This window comes from Oryctolagus cuniculus, chromosome 5 (genome assembly GCF_051225735.1).
Source record: "Oryctolagus cuniculus isolate XC-2025 breed Fujian yellow rabbit chromosome 5, ASM5122573v1, whole genome shotgun sequence".
Taxonomy (NCBI): Eukaryota; Metazoa; Chordata; class Mammalia; order Lagomorpha; family Leporidae; genus Oryctolagus; species Oryctolagus cuniculus.
In genome coordinates, this window is record NC_142871.1 from 166128164 (window position 1) to 166149071 (window position 20908).

Below are 20908 nucleotides of genomic sequence, written 5' to 3' on the forward strand. Positions count from 1 at the left end.
ACACTGGTTTCAAATACACTTTAGGCCAGCTGTTCAATATCACAACATAAGGTCCATTTTATACAGTTCTTCCTCAAAGAGCTGAAGTGATCCAAAAGGCCAATATTCCCCACTAATAAAAATATTTGCTCTTGGAAAGTTGCCATGGTGCTGTCACACTTCTCTGTCCTGTTTTACTAATGGAAGATCTGAACTTTGAAATACTCCAGTGCCTTTAATGTTGATGGTTTTGGGGTTTGGATAACTGGGTCTAACTATGCCTCGGTTATTTCTGTTAACCGTGAGCTGAGTCTGGGTAAGTCCCAAATCGCACAGAACCAACTTGACCAACCAGGCTTCTTTGTCATGAGGTTTGCAATCTTCTAAATTGCCAGATAAATATCACAACAATAAAATAATCAAAATAGGACAGTGAAGAAAGAGAGCTGTAAACCGCCATGGGTTGAAACTCACATACTGCTCATTGGCTTACTGAGTGGCGGTGTCTCGGGCTTCCAATGGGGTAGAGTTGATCTCGCGGGATTGTTGGGGAAACACATCCGGAGCTCGCAACATCACTACACGTCATTGTGTCAGCTCTCTCTGGTGCTGACCCCCAGGGCCCCTGAGGTGGAATGCTCACCTCAGATGAGGGAGGAGAGAGTCGGAGGGCCGGCTGTGGGGTCTTTAGTGCTCTTGGTCCCTACGGAGGATTTTTTTTTTTTTTTGCCATTTTTGAATAGCTTATTTTTCTTAACAATAATTGTACATATTTATGGACTACAGTGTGGTATTTCAATACATGTACACACAATGCCTGCTGATCGAAACAGGGTAATTAACTTCTGCCCTTCCTCAACATCGCTCTATAATGGAGATTGAAGCTTCCTTATTCTGTTTGTTCATATACTCTATACCAGGTTATTGTGAATTACATTCTCACCGTTATCCTGGGTACTACTCAGAAGTTTCCCTTCAATCTAACTCTGACTTGGTACCCATTACCCAAACTCTGTCTCTACCCCTCCCAGCCGCCACAGCGCCGGCCCCTCCCCATTTAGTTCTATATTGACTGTTGGCTTGTCATATAACCTTTACGATTTTGAGGTATTTTCTTTCTATACCTAATTTATTGCGAGTTTTTATCATGAAAGGCTGTTGAATCTTATTAAATAGATGCTTTTTATACGTCTATTGAATGATCATATTTTGTTTGTCATCCTGTTGATGTGATTTATGATGTTTAGTGACTTGTGAGTGTAGAACAATACTTGCATCCTGGGATAAACCTCCCTTGATCATGATGTAGGGTCTTTGTGGTACATTTCATTCAGTGTTGCATTCAGTTTGCTAGTATTTTGTGGAAAGTTTTTTGCACCTACATATCAATATAGAGGCTGTTGCTCTGTAGTTTTCTTATTGTGTTGCATCTTTGTTTGGTTTTGGTATTAGAGTGATGGAAGAGTTTCATCTTTTTCATATTTTGGAATAGTTTCAAAAGTATTAGAGTTAATTCCTCTTGAAATGTTTTGCAGAGTTCAGTTGTAAATTCATGAGATCCTCCACTTTTTACTTGTGGGAAACTCTTCATTTTTAAATTACTGTTTCAATCTTGTTATTTGCCATGAGTTTACATCTTTTTATATAATCTTGGAAAGTTGTATATATCCAGGAATTTACCCATTTCTTTGAAGTTTTCCAATTTGTCAGTGTCTGGTTTTTCACAGTAGTTTCTTATGATTCTTTGTATTTCTATGAAATCAGTGGTAATGTCTCCTTTTTTACCTCTAATTTTATTTATTTGAGTGTTTTCCTTTTTCTTTGTTAGTCTGGCTAAAGGTTTGTCTACTTTGTTTATATTTTCAAAAAGTCAGCTTTGGGGTTTTTTTCCTCTCTTGGAAGCCCCCCTCCATGCCACTCTGGCTGGAGGATTTTGACTATAATAAATCTTGCTTAAAAAAAAAGTCAACTTTTAGTTCTGTTGATCTTTTGTATTTTCATAGTTTCAATTTCATTTATTTGAATTTTATTTATTTTTCACCTCTTGCTAATTTTGAGTCTGGTTTGTTTTTGGTTTTCTAAATCCTTGAAGGGCTCCATTAAATTGTTTATTTGAGATCTTTCCATTTTTCTAATGTATTAACTTATTGTTATAAACTTCTCTCTTAATACTGCTTTCGCTGTATCCCATAGATTATGCATGTTGTTTTCATTTTCTTTTGTTTCAAGAAATTTTTATGGCATCCTTAGTTTCGGCAATGATCCAACATTCATTCAGAAGCATGTTGTTCAATTTCCATGTGTTTTTAAATTTTCTGTTCTTCTTATTGTTGATTTACAGTTTTATTCCTTTGTGGTCTGAGAAGATAAAAGTATGCCTGCAGTTTATAAAAATTAACTGAGATTTCATTTGTGGCCCAGTATATCGTCTGTCCCAGAAAACGTTCCGCGCGCTGATAAGAATGTGTGTTCTGTAGCTGTTGGGAGAAGAGTTCTGTAAACGTCGGCTAGGTCCGTGTGCTCTGTACAGTGGGGTGTCGAAGTCGCCCCCTACTCTTACACTGGAATCTCTCTCTCCCCTTACGTCTAATAACGTTTGTTTTGTGTATATTTGGATGGCGTTGGGTGCTTATGTATTTATGATTGTTAAATCTTGCTGAGTCAGTCCTCGTATCAATACATAATGCCCTTGTCTCTTTTTACAGTTTTTGATTTCACATCTATTTTATCTGATGTGATTCTTGCTACTCCACCTCATTTCTCTGTTTCCAATTCCATGTTATATGTTTTGCCAAGTCGTCACTTTAAGTCTATGTGTGTCTTTGCCTGTGAAGTGAGTTCCTTTTAGTCAACATACACTTGGGCCTTCTTTTTTTATCCGTTCAGCAAACCAGAGTCCTTTAATTGGGGAAATCATCCCATTTATTTCAAGGTTACTATTTATAGGTAAGAACTAAGTCCTGTCATTTTGACAGCTGCTTATCGATTGTTTTATATGCTCTTTGTCTATTTCTGCTTCTCATTATTTATCTTTGTGCTTTGGCAGTTTCTGTCAGGATAAGGTTGGATTCTCTTTCTCTTTCGCGAATCTGCTCTGTTAGAGTTGTGTGCCGTCGTGTGTTTTCATGAACCTTCTAACATGAGATTCCCTTCAGGATTTCTTGTAGGGCGGCTCTGTAATGGATATTTTATTGCACTTCTCCTTTGAGCTGACCCAAATTTTTATCTGAGCTCTTAGAACTACCCCTTCTCCTCTTCTTTCACCCTTCCTTGTTTATTCTGCTTTCTTCCCACAAGTATATTTGTCGCCTCTCCGTGGGCACAACACCGTCCCGATCCTCATGAAAGTTACCTGTCACTAAGACTCAGAAGGTAGCCTGGTGCCCTTCTGTCCCAGGGTGGGAAAAGGCTCTCCCAGGGCAGCCCACAACCTCCCCAATGCCTTGATGTGGCCTAAATGCTTTGGGTCCATGCTTCCTTGATGTGGCCTAAACACTTTGGGTCCATGCTTCCTTGATGTGGCCTAAACGCTTTGGGTCCATGCTTCCTTGATGTGGCCTAAACGCTTTGGGTCCAACTTCCTTGAGGTTCATTTGGTGGCCCCCAAGCAAGGAGCTGTCCCCACCCAGTCAGATACATGGAAGTCAAGGTCAGCTGTCCACAAACGGCTCGAGTGAGGTCCTCCCTACTGCCCTTGTTTGCTAGTGTCCCTGTGTCCCACAGAACATCACCTCCCATTCTCTCCACTTCCTAACGAGTGTACTGTTTTGATGGCACACAAAACCTGGCTCCAAAGCGTAGTATGTTCCAGATCTTCCCAGACAGCGCCAACTTAATGTTGTTTTATTCAAGAAACATGGTGTGTCACATGTGAGCCTGTAAGGAAAACGCCTGTTTCCTTTCCAACACTCACGTTCAACCCAGCACATCTCTGGGATCAAAGGCCTGGGTGTTTGTTCCACACCAGCCAATTCTCTGTAGACACAACCTGGGTGTCCTGTAGCGCAATTCGGTTCTGTCACTGCCTGTCTGGGGTTAGCACAGAACCCTCAAGCTAAGAGCTCACTCCCTCAAGTCTGCCCTCCCCTCCCCACTACTTCAGATGCCAATGATTGGTGATCATCTCCAGGCTACCCAACAACCTCCGTCTGACTTGGCTACAAACTGAAGTTTCACACAACCCCTTCCTCAGTTCAATTATTTGCTTGAATAGCTCACAAAAGTCAGGGAAGGATCTACATTTAGTGGTTCATTATAAAGGATTCTTCAAAGACTACAGATGAACAGTCAAAGGAAGTCAAGGGCAAGGTCTGGCAGGGTCCCAAGCTCAGGAGTTTTTGTCCCCGCGGAGCTGGGATGCATCACCCTGCGAAGCATGCAGGTGCGTTCAACCACCCGGAAGCTCTCCGGAGCCCATCATGTTAGGGATTTTTATGGAGGCTCCATCATGGAAGCAAGACCAGTTTTAATTCAGCCTCTTGCTCCTGTCCTCTCTCCAAAGGATAGGGTGGAACTGAAAGCTCCAAGTGTCCACTCACGGCTCGGTCTTTCTGATGACCATCCCACCCCCATGCAGGAGCCCAGCAAAAACTGTGTAGATGCTCCTAACCCTTAGGAATTTCTAAGAAATCAGGACCCCTGTTTTAGGAGCTGAAGTTAGAGACCTGGTAATAGAACTAGAGGTGCAATGTTGAGGGGCTCTATGTCAGGAACTAGGGCAAGAGACACTGTGTGTGTGTGTGCTTCTCATTATGTCAGAAAGTCAAACATAACTTTTTGAGAAATGTGTGTGACTACTGCCTTTTCCATAGAAAAATTAGAAACATTTCATCCACAGCAGATGCACTCAGTGTAAGATCACATCCCGGCCTCCCACGGTGCCACTTCCAGCATCAGGGTGGTCTAGAAATGGAACCCTTTTGTATTTTCAGGACCTGGACTTCACTCCAGCCAAAAAGAGCAAAGCCTGTGCGGTTCAACTACGGGTTTGTGCACCTGTGTGTGCACGTGCTCATGAGCTTGCTCCTTCAGCGGCCATGAGCTGCAGGGACAGGACGGGGCCCCTGGTAGGAGAAGGCTGGGTTCTCATGGGCAGCAGCGCTGTGTAAATGGGCTGCCTGGGCAGGCTGGGCTCCCAGACGCAACCCCGAGTCCCGGATGATCGCTTTCCAGGATGTAGGCGAAGTTTCTGCTATTCCGTGTTCTCCAAAGAAGACAGAGCACCCCCTGCCTCGGCCCCTGGGGGCTGCAGGTGCTGAGATTGTAAAGACGTTGATCACAGTGGCCACCTAACCCCTCACCTGCACCTTGCCTGTGGTGTAGAGGCAGCGACTTACTCAGAAATGCACCCCTGGGCTATTTGGAGCAGCTGGTCAACCTAATTTTTTTTTAATTTTATTTATTTATTTGAGAGGTAAAGTTACAGACAGTGAGAGAGACAGAAAGAGAGGTCTTCCATCCACTGGCTCACTCCCCAATGGGCCGCAACCGCTGGAGCTGCACCAATCCGAACCCAGGATCCAGGAGCGTCTTCCAGGTCTCCCATGTAGGTGCAGGGGCCCAAGCACTTGGGCCATCTCCACTGTCATCCCAGGCCACAGCAGAGAGCTGGATCTGAAGAGGAGCAGCCGGGACCAGAACCAGCGCCCATATGGGATGCCGGCACTGCAGGCGGAGGATTAACCTGCTGTGCCACAGCACAGGCCCCAGCCTGATTTTCTATCCTCGAACTCTTGCCTGCTCCACCACCCCACCCCAGCAGAAGCCCAGAAGGAAGGGAGGGCGACGAGGCAGGCAGCTGTGCCTCCGGCCGGAAGGAAGTGATCAGAGATGGCACAGGTCAGCCTCAGGAAACTAGGGGTTGAGGTTTGGAGTGCAGAGAGGCAGCGCCTTGCGCGGGACCGTCCTCACCTTCTGCTTCCTGGGAGAAGGGCAGGTCCTCGGCCTGGTGCACTTGCTTCACAGGGTTCCATGTGTTCTTAGAAACCTGCTGGCTATAGAGGAGACGCTGGGTGAGAACGCTTCCGCTGCATGGGGAGAGGAACAATGAGAGTCCTTTAGAAAGAGTCACCGAAGGTTCTAGGACAGGGGCGGAGCTTTGTCTGCGGATCCCACCCCTCAGGGATGTCAAGGAGCAAAATTACAGCCATTTAAAGGTCTTAACCAGCTTGATTTTCAACTCTAGTACCGGGCAACACTTCATTTCACAGAATAGAGTAAGTGTTTGGATGCACTGAGCCGAGGAGGTTGGTTTTATACAGAGAAAGCCTGAAGAAATTTTAAAAAAAAGTTACCGTAAGATGGGCACAGAGAGACAGAACAGTAGAAAAATAACGGACTGGTTAGCACCCGGGTTCTCTGGGGGAAAGGACGGAGGTTCAGCAATGCTGCTGTCCTACTCACTGGATCCGCGTTGCTTGGGAAATTTGGCTGTTCTCTCTCTGGTCACGACTTCTCAGAGGGTCAGATGAGCAGTGCAGGTTCAGATTGGTGCATTAGCACACTGAGCGTGAGCGACTCTGTTTTCAGGCCAGTCTGCTAGAACCTAGTTCAAGAGCTTAATCCCAAACAACGGCCACCGGTCATTTTACACTTAACCGATGAAAGGTCAGTACCCCCACGGTCCACCAAGAAACCTTCGTGGCAAACTCAAATCTTCTAGAACCCCGGCTCGCAAAGCTGCGGCACACTGCCCTCAGCCGGGAGGGAGTAAAGAGTGTGGGTGCTCGTCCTGCCTGAGAGATTCTGATGGAACAGAACTGAGCGGGCCAGGCCGAGGGGCTTCCTTCCAGCTCCCCAGGTGACTGTGACGCACAGTGACGTCTGAGAACCGTGGTCAAAGCACGGACCTCCCTCTACCCTTCCCTCGTCACCCGCCAGCCTTCCCGGAGCTTCCCTCCTCCAATGCGGTCACACAGACTTGGTCCAGGTCACCATCCAGGGTCCCGGTCTAGGGCTCTAGGGAAAGGGACTCCTGGGAGGCACCAGCAGCTCCTGGAACCTGGCCTTTCTCGTTGACACATAGCCCTGCCACCTCTCCTTGTTCAGAAGGCAGAGGGACAGCAGGGCAATGGGAAAAACTGTGCCGCAGGAGGCGGCAGGCACGTCGAAGGGTAGAGGCCAAGAGAAGTTTATAAAGGCAAGGCCATGGAGGATTACATTGTATATTTTGGGACGATCATCTTTGACCACCATGACTAATAAGCAGATTGACACTGGTCCAAGGCTGAACAGACCGCTGCTGGGCGGAAGTCGATCCTGACCTTGTAGAAGTGTTTTGTGTTAAGTTTGCGGAAGTCTCTGTGTGACGTAGTTCTGGCAGTCTTGGGATGGTTACTGTTCCACAATCGGATGTGAGGATCCTTTCTTCATAACCTCCCTGCTTCATTTACTTATTTTCATTAGGGTTGACATGAGAGACTCCATTTTGGTTCTGACAACCTTTATAGTCCTTTCACATTCCTAGCCACAGGAAAGAGACTTCATCACGGACAGTGTTTAAGCGATGTTCAGGACGTGAGCAGATTTGTTCTCAGGAAAATGGCTCTGGGGTTTTAGCTTGGAAGATGACTGGAGGGAGGGAGACTGGTTCAGAGGCTACTGGCCTAGTGAAGGGGAGAGAAGATGGAGATGTGCGCCAGGACCACCCCTGGAGACCAATGTGAAGGGCTTGTCTGTTGCAGCCTCAATGGGTTGGGTGCCAGATTTGGGAGAAGGAACTGAATGTAGAGAATTTTCCAGTCTGCATTGGTTGACCCAGGGCAAGTTAAGAACCATCACCCAAAGAAACTGACAGGAAAAGAGGCAGCAGCCAGGAGAAGCCGGGCGGTATTGTGCAGCTTCTTTAAAAAAAAAAAAAAAATCATTTATAGGCCTGCGCCGCGGCTCACTAGGCTAATCCTCCGCCTAGCGGCGCCGGCACACGGGGTTCTAGTCCCGGTCGGGGCACCGGATTCTGTCCCGGTTGCCCCTCTTCCAGGCCAGCTCTCTGCTGTGGCCAGGGAGTGCAGTGGAGGATGGCCCAAGTGCTTGGGCCCTGCACCCCATGGGAGACCAGGAGAAGCACCTGGTTCTTGCCATTGGATCAGCGTGGCGCGCTGGCCGCGGCGGCCATAGGAGGGTGAACCAACGGCAAAGGAAGACCTTTCTCTCTGTCTCTCTCTCTCTCACTGTCCACTCTGCCTGTCAAAAAAAAAAAATCATTTATTTATTTATTTGAAAGTCAGAGTTACACAGAGAGAGAAGGCAAGGTGGGGGGAGGGGGATCTTCCATCCGCTGGTTCATTTCCCAATTGGCCACAATGGGCGGAGCTGTGCCAATTCGAAGCCAGGAGCCAGGAGCTTCTTCCAGGTGCAGGGGCCCAAGCACTTGGTCCATCTTCTACTGCTGTCCCAGGCCATAGCAGAGAGCTGGATCGGAAGTGGAGCAGCTGGGACTTGAACCAGCACCCATCTGGGATGCCGGCACTGCAGGCAGCAGCTTTACCCACTACGCCACAGCGCTGGCCACAGCAGCTTCTTTTCAATGCCATACAGTTGACCTGGAATTTTATGTGGATAACTCTGATACCAATCAACAAACGCTAGGGTTCACCCATGCAAGGTGATGAGGAAAAAGAGTGAAATAACCCTATTTAATGGTTTCAGTTTGCACTCCAGCTGAGATTCATGACCTTGGCTGAAATGAACAGTGGATGTCTGTGAAGGGGACAAATGTGAAGTTGGCCCTGACCTCCACTTGCGATTCCTTAAGATCTCCCTAGGAATGATTCTATTAAATAGCTTTGCAAAGGCTGTGTAATTATGGCTGTCATAATCATTAATGTAATTTACCAAATGGCAGAAATCACCTCAGCTTGCTTGGGTTCTTAAAAGGCAGAGGAAATTGGTAGGAAATGCCAAAACCTTTTAATAGCTTTTTATTACGACCCAAGAGAACAATGAGAGTATTATTGTCAGACCTTCGAATGAGGCAAATAAAGTAAAAGAATTCCTCCTCTTTGAAAAACTAACCTTTCTCCTGACTGTAACCTTTCTTCTGAATGTACATGCCATTTAAAAAATGTGAAAAAGAGAAACCCCAACCATAATCTCAATTGTCTTAGATAACGATTTCAAACATTTTGACATGTTTTTCACCTTTTCCTATAAATAAATAAATATATTTTTGTGTATTTGGATCATTTTTATCCTCATTTTTTCACTTGCTATTATAATGAAGCTCTTTCCCCATCATTAAATATCTTTAAAAACATGGCTGCAGGAGCTCCCTTGCTTTCTCTGTAGGCTTTATCAGTGGAAATCCTGCACTGAGTGTGAAACCTGTTTCTTAGGCTCTCAAGATGTCTCATTAGTTTCAGGACCAAACGCGGTCATAGACACTGGGCCGTCCTGTCTCCTTCTTCTTTCTTTAATGTAGATATTTCAGTGGAACTCCCTTACGTGCTCTTCACACAGCTAGCGCTCGGAGTCACTGGCTCCCCACTTACTCCGCTCATGCCCGGGCGAGCCGTGTCCTTGCATCGCAGGGTGCCGTGCTTCTGCTCACAGATTTGTGTGAACCCCAAGCGACCGAGTCTGTTCCTGAACCTGTTCCTGCCACTTGTGCATATTATTGTAATTCCACAACTTAATTATATACTGCACAAGCCAACAAAATTCATGTTCAGAGAGTCGTCACTTCCATGAATATGAAGTAGAATGCTTTGGAAGTACTCTGCAAAGTCAAGTCACTCAAAATATTTTTGTAGACGAATAGGCGTGGGCAAAAAAATCAATCATTTTTATACACTACTAATCTGTAATTCAAGATAAAAATTTTAAAAATACAATATGTACAATAGCTCACAAAAGATGAAATGATCGAGTATAAATCTAGCAAAATGTGCAAGAGCTGTTCGCCGAAAACTACAAAAGAGAAAGAAGAAATCAAATAATATCTATTAAAATATCAAATAAAAGGAGAGGCACACCATGATCATTGATTGGATGACTCAATATAGCAGGGATGACAATTTTCCCAAAAACAGATCTATATAATACAATTCTCAATGTTTTACTTGTATCATATATATATATCATATCTCATATATAACAATTTATATTATATATGTATATTTATATTACAGAACTCAAACCAAAAAAGGTTAATTTTACTGTATGATCATTTGAATTTTTTTTTAAAAAAATTAGGTACAGTCAGGACAACCATAAGAAATGAGAAGAGTATCTTAAATAAATCTTTATTTCTGCCCTCATACTGTTTTGAAACTGCTCAAAGTTCTAGCTTCACTTGAAAGATACTGGGATAATCATGAAAAATACATTATGGACATGATTTATTTAAGAACAATAGTAAAAAATGTCAATCAGCCTATCATACAAAAAGAAGAGGCCTTGGCCCTATTTTAAAAGATCACTGAACTTATATTTCCAAATTTACCATCATTTTCTCCCAATGGCCTGCAAATTTTTTATTGATCCCTTAGGTCAGGATCTTAATGGATAAGAATTTTATAAGAGAACCTTGATTGGAGTTATTTGGTTTTTAGTATCAAACTCATAGTCCATCACATAAAATAACTATTTTGGAATACATTTGGCTTTAAAAATTTTATTTATTTATTTGAAAGGCAGTTACAGAGAGAAAGAGAGAGAGGGAGAGAGACTTCCATCCACTGGTCCACTCCCCAAATGGCCACAATGGCCAGGGCTGGAACTCCATCCGGGTCTCCCACGTGGATGGCAGGGGCACAAGTACTTGGGGGCCATCTTCTGCTGCTTTCCCAGGTGCATTAGCAGGGAGCTGGATGGGAAGTGGGGCAGTCAGGGCTCGAACCAGCACTCATATGGGATGCCAGCACTGCAGGATGTGGCTTCTCCCTCTGCACAACGATGCCAGCCACTGGAATCCATCTTCTGAACAGTGTTTTGCTGCACGATGAGCCGTACAAGATGTCTCAGGATAAGACAACGGTGTTCAGAGACGAGTGATGTCTCTACGCGATTTAGTGCCTTTGTCTCCACGCAGCAAGGTCAAGACAACGGCAGTTACTCACTGATCTAATTTCCCAGCATTCAGTGTTTGTTACTAGGACAACTTGCTCTATTCCCTTCCCATTTAAATTATCAGCTAGTGTCCAGGCCGTTAAATTTAAAATAGAAGCAGGGCACTCGGGATAGCGTCCCGAGGCTGCATTGAAGGAAAAGAAAAACTTTCAACATATTGAGGATGCAGAAGATGAAGTCAGGTCGGTGCCCCAAGTTGTGTGCACCTGTGTGTGACCACCAGGGTTCCTGGTCTCTGTTGGAGCTGTCGAAGAGCAAAGCCGGAGGATGAGAGTGGGGCTTACATGAAGGAACTCCTTCTCAGCACTCAGAAGGAAATGTGCACATCCTTCCAAACCCCAAGAAAAATCAGTCAAGAACTTGGGAAAACTGGAAGACGTATAATTCTCCTTTGATGAAACATAACCAGCTACTGCTCTGAGTGGCTGCTTGTTGTAGGGCATCCGTGGACGGCAAGGAGTGACTTGAGGCCGTGAAGGTTAAGGTTGATGTTTCCAGTAGTGGGACGGGGCCAAGAGGTCCCTGGTCACATCAGTCAGAGCTGTGCGTGGCTGCAGCCTGTGGTGTGTGTTCACGGCTTGTCCGCTGTGAAGGGTGAGTCACTCTGGCACATAAAATAGATACCGCGAGGGGCCAGAGCTGTGGCACAGCGGGTTAAAGCCTTGGCCTGAAGCACCAGCATCCCATATGGGCGCTGGTTCTGTTTCCTGCTGCTCCTCTTCCGATCCAGCTCTCTGCTATGGCCTGGGAAAGCAGTAGAAGATGGCCCAAGTCCTTGGACCTCTGCACCCACGTGGGAAACCCGGTAGAGTTTCCTGGCTCCTGGCTTCAGATCGGCACATCTCTGGCTGTTGCAGCCATTTGGGGAGTGAACCAGCAGATGGAAGACCTCTCTCTCTGTCTCTACCTCTGTCTGTAACTCTGTCTTCCAAATAAATAAAATAAATCCGCCGGCCACAGTGCGCCGGCTGCAGCGGCCATTGGGGGATGAACCAACGGAAAAGGAAGACCTTTATCTCTGTCTCTCTCTCTCACTGTCCACTCTGCCTGTCAAAAAATAAATAAAAAAATAAAATAAAATAAATCTTTAAAAAAATAGGTACTGGCAAGTCTGCACATATTGTATACCTTATACGCATCCTATGAGAAATGTACCAATGTACACGTTTTAGCAGCAAAATTAGTTCTTTGGCAATTTCAGAAGTGATTTTTGTCTGCTGCTGTGGCTGTTGCTAGGGACCAGGTGTTACAACTTTGAAACACGGCCCCGTGTGGCAGGCGTTTCCCCACACTCGGACATTCTCCACTGGCTGTCTAGCCGTGACCCAGCCATGCGTGCCTGCTGATGACTTGAAACAAGGCTAGTCCAAACTGAAATGTGCTGGATTTTGTAGAATGGGCATGAATAAAAAGACGCAAAATATCTCACCAATAGTCTGTCTATGAATTAGATATTCCAATGGTAACATTATGAATATATTGATACAAATAAAATATGTCATTAAGATTAACTTCAGTTTTTTAAAACATGGTTACACATGTGCCACATCTCACTTGGATGGCACAGGGCTTCTTTGTTATGGTACAGCCAAGCTAAACGTTTTTCATTGATGGGACAAGTTTTTATTTTTTAAATTTTTAAATGATTTAATTTATTTATCTGAGAGATAGAGTTACAGACAGTGAGAAGGAGAGACAGAGAGAAAGGTCTTCGTCCTTTGGTTCACTCTGGCCGCTATGGCCAGAGCTGTGCCGATCCGAAGCCAGGAGCGTCTTCCTGGTCTCCCATGTGGGTGCCAGGGACCAAGCACTTGGGCCATCTTCTACTGCTTTCCCAGGCCATAGCAGAGAGCTGGGTCAGAAGTGGAGCAGCCGGGACTAGAACCAGTGCCCATATGGGATGCCAGCACTGCAGGGCGCAGGAATAACCCACTGCGCCACGGCACTGGCCCCTGATGGGACAAATTTTTAAATAGCTGTAAGTGTAAGTGAAGAGGACAGAGGATGCTGGGATTATTCTAAGTGTAACATAATTTTGGAAATTCCCAAATCCCAAGATCAATATCAGTTGGGAAGTTGGCCCCACCGGTCAAGGGCAGCAGCTCCGAGGGACAGCACTCGTGTTTCTGTCCCATGCCACCACCACTCTGAGTTCCTCAGATGTAATATGGGAATCATAGTACCCACCACTCTCTCTCTCTCTCTCTGCCTCCCTCCCTTGTGAGGACACAGTGAGAAGACAGAAAGCCCCATCGCACCTGGGAATTCCCAGACTCTAGAATCGTGGGGAGGATACGTCTGTTGCTTAAGCCAATCAGCTCATGGCAATTCATTACCGCAGCCCAGGCTCAGGAGGCAGCGCTGGTGCGGGCGCTTTGCATACTGCCCGCCAGGTGGGTGCCAGTGCCACTCTGTGCTGTAGGCAGGGAAGCTGGGGCACAGAGAAGCTAATCAACCGATCGGAACCGAGCCAGCCGCTGGAGTCCAATCAGGCACCCGGCTGAGAGTGAAGACATTCCCGCCCTTCATTACCGGCCCCCACCTCTGTCCCTCCCACCTCTCCCTACCACTCCCCTTCCTCCCTCACTTCCTCACCTTCCCTACCGTCTCTGCACGCACCACCTCCCTCCCTGTCTCCTGCCCATCTCCTTCCTTCCTCCCTCTTCCTCTCCCCTGCCCTGCCCTCAGCCTGAGCGAAACACTCCCCTTGCCAGGCTGTCGCCCTGTGGTCCACGCCAGGCGCCTCGGGCTCCTTCTCGGTGGCCTGCGCCCCATAACACCCCCTTCTCACTCCAGGGGCAACCACTTCTCTGTGTTTCCTTCTGTTTGTCCCTGCACAATGCCCGTGTGCCTCACCTATCTGTAAAGCAGGGGGAGACCGGGTCCTGCCTTGCTGGCTTTTGTCCATTACCCTGAAAACGCACCAGCGCCACCACTGGCCCTGGACGGAGCTCACTTACCCTCAAGGCCCCATCCCCCCTGCCCCCAACTTGTTCAGCTCTCATCTTGTAAAGTGACATCATGGTTTGTTTTGTCTTGAGAGAGAGGCACACACCCAGAGACACACAGAGAGAAAGCGGGAGACAGCTCTCATCTGCTGCTTCACACCCCAAATGCCTTCAGCAACCTCTCTCTGGTAGGGAACAAAGCTGAGAGCCTGGAACTGAATCCAGGTCTCCCAAGTGAGCGACAGGAAGTCAGCTCCTCGAATCATCACTACTGCGTCCCAGGGTCTTGCTGACAGGAAGCTGGAGTCAGAGCCACAGCTGGGTGTCAAACCCAGCTGTTCCGCTGTGGGGTGCAGGCACACCAAAGTCTTAACAGCTAGGCTGAACACCTGCTCCGTGTTGTAGATTTACTTTGCACCTCTGATTACTGATGATTTTCAACATATTATATATATGCTGGCTTTGGGGAATTTCTCTGCTGAAAAGCCCGTCTTTATCCTTTGCCCACCGTTTTCTACTGTGGGCGCTGTCTTCTACCTGCTGACTTAAAGGGTCCAAAGAACAGCGCCTAGGCCAAAGTTGGCACTCCCTGACAGGGGCCCACGCCCTGTCCTGGCATGGAGTGAGGATGCTTGGGCTGAATCAACCTGGCCCCACTGACCCTCTCCCGTCTGCCTGGCCCTGGCGCCCTCCACCTGGCCTCCTCACCACCCCTCCCCTCCCACTTCCTATGAGGATTATTTTTTCTTTACCCACAGCATGAAGCTAGACAGGAGTCGAGGTAGCAACCTGCCCCAGATGCAGGCAATAAAGGCGTGTGCGTTACATTCAATAACGTGTAGGTGAGCTTCCAGTTAACATTTCTATTGCCTATCCTTGGGTAGTAGGCATTTTATTCTACACTGAGGTTGACTTGTAGAACTCTTAGCTATCCTAGTTGGCCCCTGACACACACACGGATGTAATACACACATTGCTTTTGCAAGGAGATCCATAAAGGTTCAGTTTGATTCAACTAGAATAGCACAGTGATCATAAATATGAAGAACAGAAAGTGAGCTACTTCTGTCTCGCCATGCCTCGTGACCACTTGTTGTTTTCATTTGCCTTCGAATTCTCTGGAACATATTATTGCAAAATGGAATGTTTATGATTCATTGCCAAATTTATCCTCATGCTTAAGACCTTTCTTATCTGTGAATACCTACTGTTTCATGGGAAATTTTCAGAAGGAAAATCATTGTTTTTCCATGAGTGAAGGTTGATTGACAAATCTAACACTGTTATTTGGATGAAGCCATTGAAAATTTTAGACGCCAAAGCTCAAAACAAGAAAGTGGAAAAAAATAAAGACTTAAAAACCTGAAAACAAACTCCAAAAAAACTAGAAACTGTTGTGTTGCTGTTTATTACCATAACAGATTAATATGCAGGTGTTTTCATCTAAAAATTAACTAAAATGTTAATCTATTAATATCTCCTCTTTGAAATAGAATATTTTGTTTTTGTTGGCATAATTATACAAAATTCAGTAAAAGAAATATTTTAGTGTCTGTTCATCCTCTGGCCAATATTATTCATTTCATTTCTTGATTTTTTTTTTTTTTTTTTGCCAGGTAGAGTTAGACAGTGAGAGAGAGAGAGACAGAGAGAGAGTTATAGACAGTGAGAGAGAGACAGAGAGAAAGATCTTCCTTCCGTTGGTTCACTCCCCAAATGGCTGCTACCGCCGCGCTGTGCAGATGCGAAGCCAGGAGCCGGGTACTTCCTCCTGGTCTCTCATGCGGGTGTAGGGATCCAAGCACTTGGGCCATCCTCCACTGCACTCCTGGGCCACAGCAGAGAGCTGGACTTGAAGAGAACCTGGGGTGCTGACGCTGCAGGCGGAGGATTAGCCAAGTGAGCCATGGTGCTGGCCTCATTTCTTGATTAGTACTTAAAATAATTTTGGTTATAGAGGAAGGACATGTTAAAATTAATCAGCATTGAATATCAGATGGGCCAGGTATGCTATATTTTTAATAAAACTTGTAACACAGAGCTCAATCTTTTTCTTACTTTTTTCTTTCCCACAAAACACTACTTTAAGATTGGCCCCGGGGCCGGTGCTGTGGCGCAGCGGCCGTTGCAGTCAACTGGGGAGTAAACCAGTGGATGGAAGACCCCTCTCTCTCTCTCTCTCTCTCTCTCTCTCTCTACCTCTCCTCTCTCTGTGTAACTCTACCTTTCAAATAAATAAATAAATAAATCTTAAAAAAAAAAGATTGACCCAAGGTCTATGCATGCACATGTGGTCCTGCACAGCTCAGGACCCAGTGGTGAGCTCCCCACATCCTTTCCCCTACCTGCACCGCCCTTCCCCACCCCTTGCAGGTTGCTTCAACTCCTCTCCATGCAGCAAATATGCCTATCTTTGCTCCTGCTGGGGTAAAACAGATACACAAACCCATGGTCCATCCACCATCCACTGCCACCAGCCCTGGACAAGGCCCCTATCAGCCTACCTTTTAGTTTTTCCAAGTTGGACCTTGTAAATTGACACCTTGTTGTAGATTTCTTTGCATTTTCCTGATTCGAGGCAGTTTTAAGCCTGCTGCATACTTGCTAGCCTTTCGCAATTCCTGTTATGTAAATTGCCTGTTCATACCTTTCACCCTTCTGTTATCACTGCTGTGGTTGTTCCCTTTCACTTGTTCCCACAAAGGCCCTGACTACCCAAGGTATTGGTCCTTCAGTTCAGACACTCCCTCCTTTTCTCTTCTGTCACTGATCTGTCTTTTGTCTTCACTCACTGCGACTGCTTTAAGCAGAAATCCCATCTGCACACTTGGCCGCTAAATATCATGGCCTCTGTAGGCCCTGAGCTTGCCACCAAGACTGGACAGGTTGAGTTCTTAGGCCAAGAGACTTACAGCATTAGAGGTTTTGCTCTATATTACTTTTTACTTTGTGCATTGATTCTTTATTGAACCTTGTAATGTGCAGTTAGTACTCTATAGTCAAAAGGGATATGAATAAGCAAATAGGTCCATGATAGCAGAATGGAGAAACATACACACACATATCACAAAATAAACAGCAAATGTGTCATATACCCCCAAACTTGGAAGCAATCAACACATCCCTCGATAGGTGAATGGATAAATAAATCGTGGTACATTCTGACAATGGAATAGTATTCAGCACTAAAAAGAAATGAGATTTCAACCCATGAAAAGCCATGAAGGAAACTTAAATGCACATTGATAAGTGTTTAAAGAGGTCCATCTGACAAGGCTATAGGCTGCATGATTCCAGCTCTATGGCTTCTTTAAAAGGCACAGCTATGTAGACCATGAAAAAGACCAACAATGGCAAGGGGTTGGGGGAAGAAGGGATGAAAGGTAGAACAAGGGGAAGTCTAGGGAGAACCACTCTGTACGGATTGTTCAGGGAACCCACCGTGTGTGGTGGGTGCAGCTCACGCCTTTGACAAGCTCACGGGACACACACCACCAAGTGCAAACTCCAGTGCCATCTGTGGACTCTGGGAGATGCTGATGCCGCCAACGTAGGCGCAACACACGTAACGGGAACACACGTACCGCTCCGGTGCGGGTGCTGAGGGTAGGGAAGGCTGTGCTACACTGCCATGAGGATTCCTGGCACAAAAACACGCCAGGCAGAGGGGAGAGCAAAGGCCCCCGGGCAGGGGCGAGCTGTGTGTGTGTTCTGGGCTGGGTGGGCGGGTCTGGCAGCAGGGGAGGAAGAGACAGGCACTGGCAAGTAGGCCCTTATGAGAACTCTGGATTTCATTCCTCTCCCGACTGACACAACATTCGTTAGTCAACACCTGAGGTTTAAGGTGACTGCACATCGCAGCTGATGTTACGGTGTGAGAGGAGGTCAGTTTTGTTGCATCATTTTCCAGGATCACCCCCTCACCACCTCCCCAGGTAGAGGATGCTGGGAAGTTCAGATAAGGTAAAGTGCCTGTAACAACAACCTGTTGGCCCTGTACAAACACAGGCTGTGACCATCACTGGAGTTGTGCTTGTGGACAACAAGAAGCCAGGAAGACTTTCATTTTTCATCAGAAGAGATAAATCAGTTGTAACTCTCTTCAGTGACATTACTGTAAGAATTTGGAAAAATGAATCCTTTGAAAGCTCTTTTTAAAATAAAAACAAGGAAAAGACTTTCCTAGCTCTAGCCTGGTCATTTTCTGAATCATTTAGTGCAGTGTTCTGTTGATTCAAAAATGTTTTCAATTAAGAAAGACAAAACTTCCTATCCCGGATTAATCAAAATTCACTGTAAGTGACTTAAATTAGCAACAGAAAAGGAAGCTTTATCAACTTGAAAATTAAACCAAGCGTGCTCGGCTTATTATTTGGAAATGCAAGTCAAAGGAAAATTTAATAGAAACTTCTTAATAAAACAGCACGTGCTTAAAATTTTCCATTGCAGAATTCAGTAACCAGCAGCACATTAGGCCACACGCCAGGCAGCACAGCTCAGCAGCTACCTCTGGGAACAGCCTCCATCCCCACGGACAGGTCACGGCCTCTCCCTTTGTCCAAAGGGAGCTAGGAATCGCTGTTTCCCCCCCGAACGCCATTTTTCACTAGCCGGCACTCACCCCCTGCTCCCTGCCGTGTGGCTCAGAGCTCGCTGTTCCAGCCCTCTCCACCTGCTTGTCTCCTACAACCAGGGGTCGGCTCCTCAGCCAGCTCCTCCTGCTCTCCGCAGCCACAGCACCACGGTCCCTCAGGTCACGGCACTTGTCCCGCACGGCGTCCACGCCTAGGACCTAGAGATGCCCAGTGAGCATCTGCCAAATGGGTGAGTGGCACGAGGCTCCTGAGCCGTCGCTGTAGACGTACTTGACCTGGCAGGTCAAAGGTCCACAGATGTCTCCCCTGGGAATCCCAGCTGCACTGGGACTCAAGCCGGGATCCTCACCTGTTCCCAGTGATCAGAGGCTTTTTGTTTTCATCAAGTCTTTGGCTCCAAAGTTGGATGCTGTCAGTGCAAGGTAGAAGCTGCCGACAGTGCCTCCCTTTCTGATAAAAATCTGAAAAAGCCAAAGAAATGGGGTTTGTTAGCTTTGTGTCACTACAGTGGAATACCGGAGGAAGCTCACTTTATGACGGGAAGGTTCGGAGGTTCAGGTCCAAGATCAGGCAGGCCCACGGGTTTGGCCTCTGACGAGAGTGGCAGTGGCAGACCATGGAGTACAGGCAGAGGAAGGAGCCAGGGAACCAGGGAGCAAAGAGACAGGCTGGGCCCACTCGGCTCCACACCCAATCCCGTCGTGAGAACTGCCTTCTGAGGCCCGCCCCCAGTCGCCAAAAGCCCTCCCACCAGCCCACCTCCCCGACCCCGCCCTTGGATTTAGATTCTACCCTCCAGTTCCACAGGGATGCCTGGAGCTTAAATGTCTACAAGAGCTTGGGACCAAATCCGGTTCAGAGCACAGGGTGGGTTTCCCAACGACACGAGACTGCATATCCAGCAGGTCCCGAGTCCAGCTCCCTGTCTGCTTCTACGTAGGGCGGCAGCTGCCCCTTTACTGCCTGCCCCGTCTAATCAAGGAAGGCTGGAATAAAACAGGAGTGGGTGGGGACTGCACGGTGGCTCTTCAAGGTCGTGTCTTCACAGTGCTCCTCACCTGTTTCCTCTGTGTGACCTTCCTCGGCCCTAAGGAACTCGCCTTAGGTTAGTCTCGGGCCGGTGCTGTGGCGCAGCAGGTTAAAGCCCTGGCCTAAAGCGCAGGCATCCCGTATGGGCTCGGGTTCGAGTCTTGGCTGCCCCACTTCTGATCCAGCTCTCTGCTGAGGCCTGGGATAGCGGTAGAAGATGGCCCAAGTCCTTGGGCCCCTGTACCCACATGGGAGATCTGGAGGAAGCTCCTGGCTCCTGGCTTCAGATCGGCACAGTTCCGGCCATTGTGGCCAGCTGGGGAGTGAACAATCGGATGAAAGACCTCTCTCTCTCTCTCTCTCTCTCTCTCTCTCTCTCTGCCTCTCCTCTCTATGTGTAACTCTGACTCTCAAATAAAAAAATAAATAAATAAATATTTTAAAAAAAGGTAGTCTCTGTTTCCAAACAGAATTGTGGCAAAGGGACTGTAAACACCCACTAATTAAAACATGCTTTCTGTACGTGATAGTAAACGGAACACTCACACCAATCATAGAGAATGCCAAGTCCGTGCCTCGGCTGGGGTCCATCACGAACTCTCTAGCCCCAAAGACTTCCATCTGGTCCGCTGTTTTCCCAACTGTGGTTGCAGACCACCAGAATCAACACCATCAAGGAGCTTTGGACAAACATCAGAATTCCTGGGGGCTTCCAGCAGTCCTTGTATTGTAAGTAGGCTGTCCAGGTGACTCCTACAGACACCGTGGTCTGGGGGCCAAGGATCTGGTCTCGCCCTCGTGTTCTACAGAGAGGAAACCGGGGCACAGGCCTGGGCTCACCCCCTGATGAGGAGCGACGGGGAGACTGAGTCCCTGAGCAGAGGGGCCGAGCAGGTGCGAGTCTTCATCAAGGCGCGCTGGAGCTACAACTAAACGCGTGCTTCCTGTTCACCCCATTCCCAAATCCCTGGGAACCGGGTACAGCTCCAAAGCCTGGGATGGCAGTAGGGCTCCATCCAGGGGGCAATGGGGCTTTAGAGTCCAGCTCAGCCCTTCTGGCCCAGGACAGCCCAGGTGGGGTTGCAGGGGTGGGGCGGGGAAGGCACACAGAGAAATAACAGTGTGGAGCATCCGGAATACAGTAAGGCCTGGATCCAAGAGCCACTGATGGCAATTGCCCTGTGTGGGGAGCAATTCGGACTATACTGTTACTGGAATTAAGATTTATTCTATGCATCTGCTCTCCCACAATATGGCGCTGGGAGAGAAGTAAACAGCTTCTACCCAGCT

General features: G+C 47.1%; 1 long non-coding RNA gene across 3 annotated transcripts in view; it reads right to left on the minus strand.

Moving 5' to 3' along the window:
• Window positions 1–5360: 5360 nt before the first annotated feature.
• LOC138849723 (uncharacterized) overlaps window positions 5361–20908 on the minus strand; it is a 154821-nt gene continuing 139273 nt past the window's right edge. For 2 of the 3 annotated variants that reach the window (XR_016234334.1, XR_011388835.2), the window contains 3 exons: window positions 18939–19050; window positions 18616–18786; window positions 5361–5972 (listed from right to left, as the gene is read on the minus strand). This is a non-coding gene — a long non-coding RNA (uncharacterized LOC138849723). The remainder of the gene's footprint in view (window positions 5973–18615; window positions 18787–18938; window positions 19051–20908) is intronic. The other variant, XR_016234333.1, reaches the window with a different exon arrangement.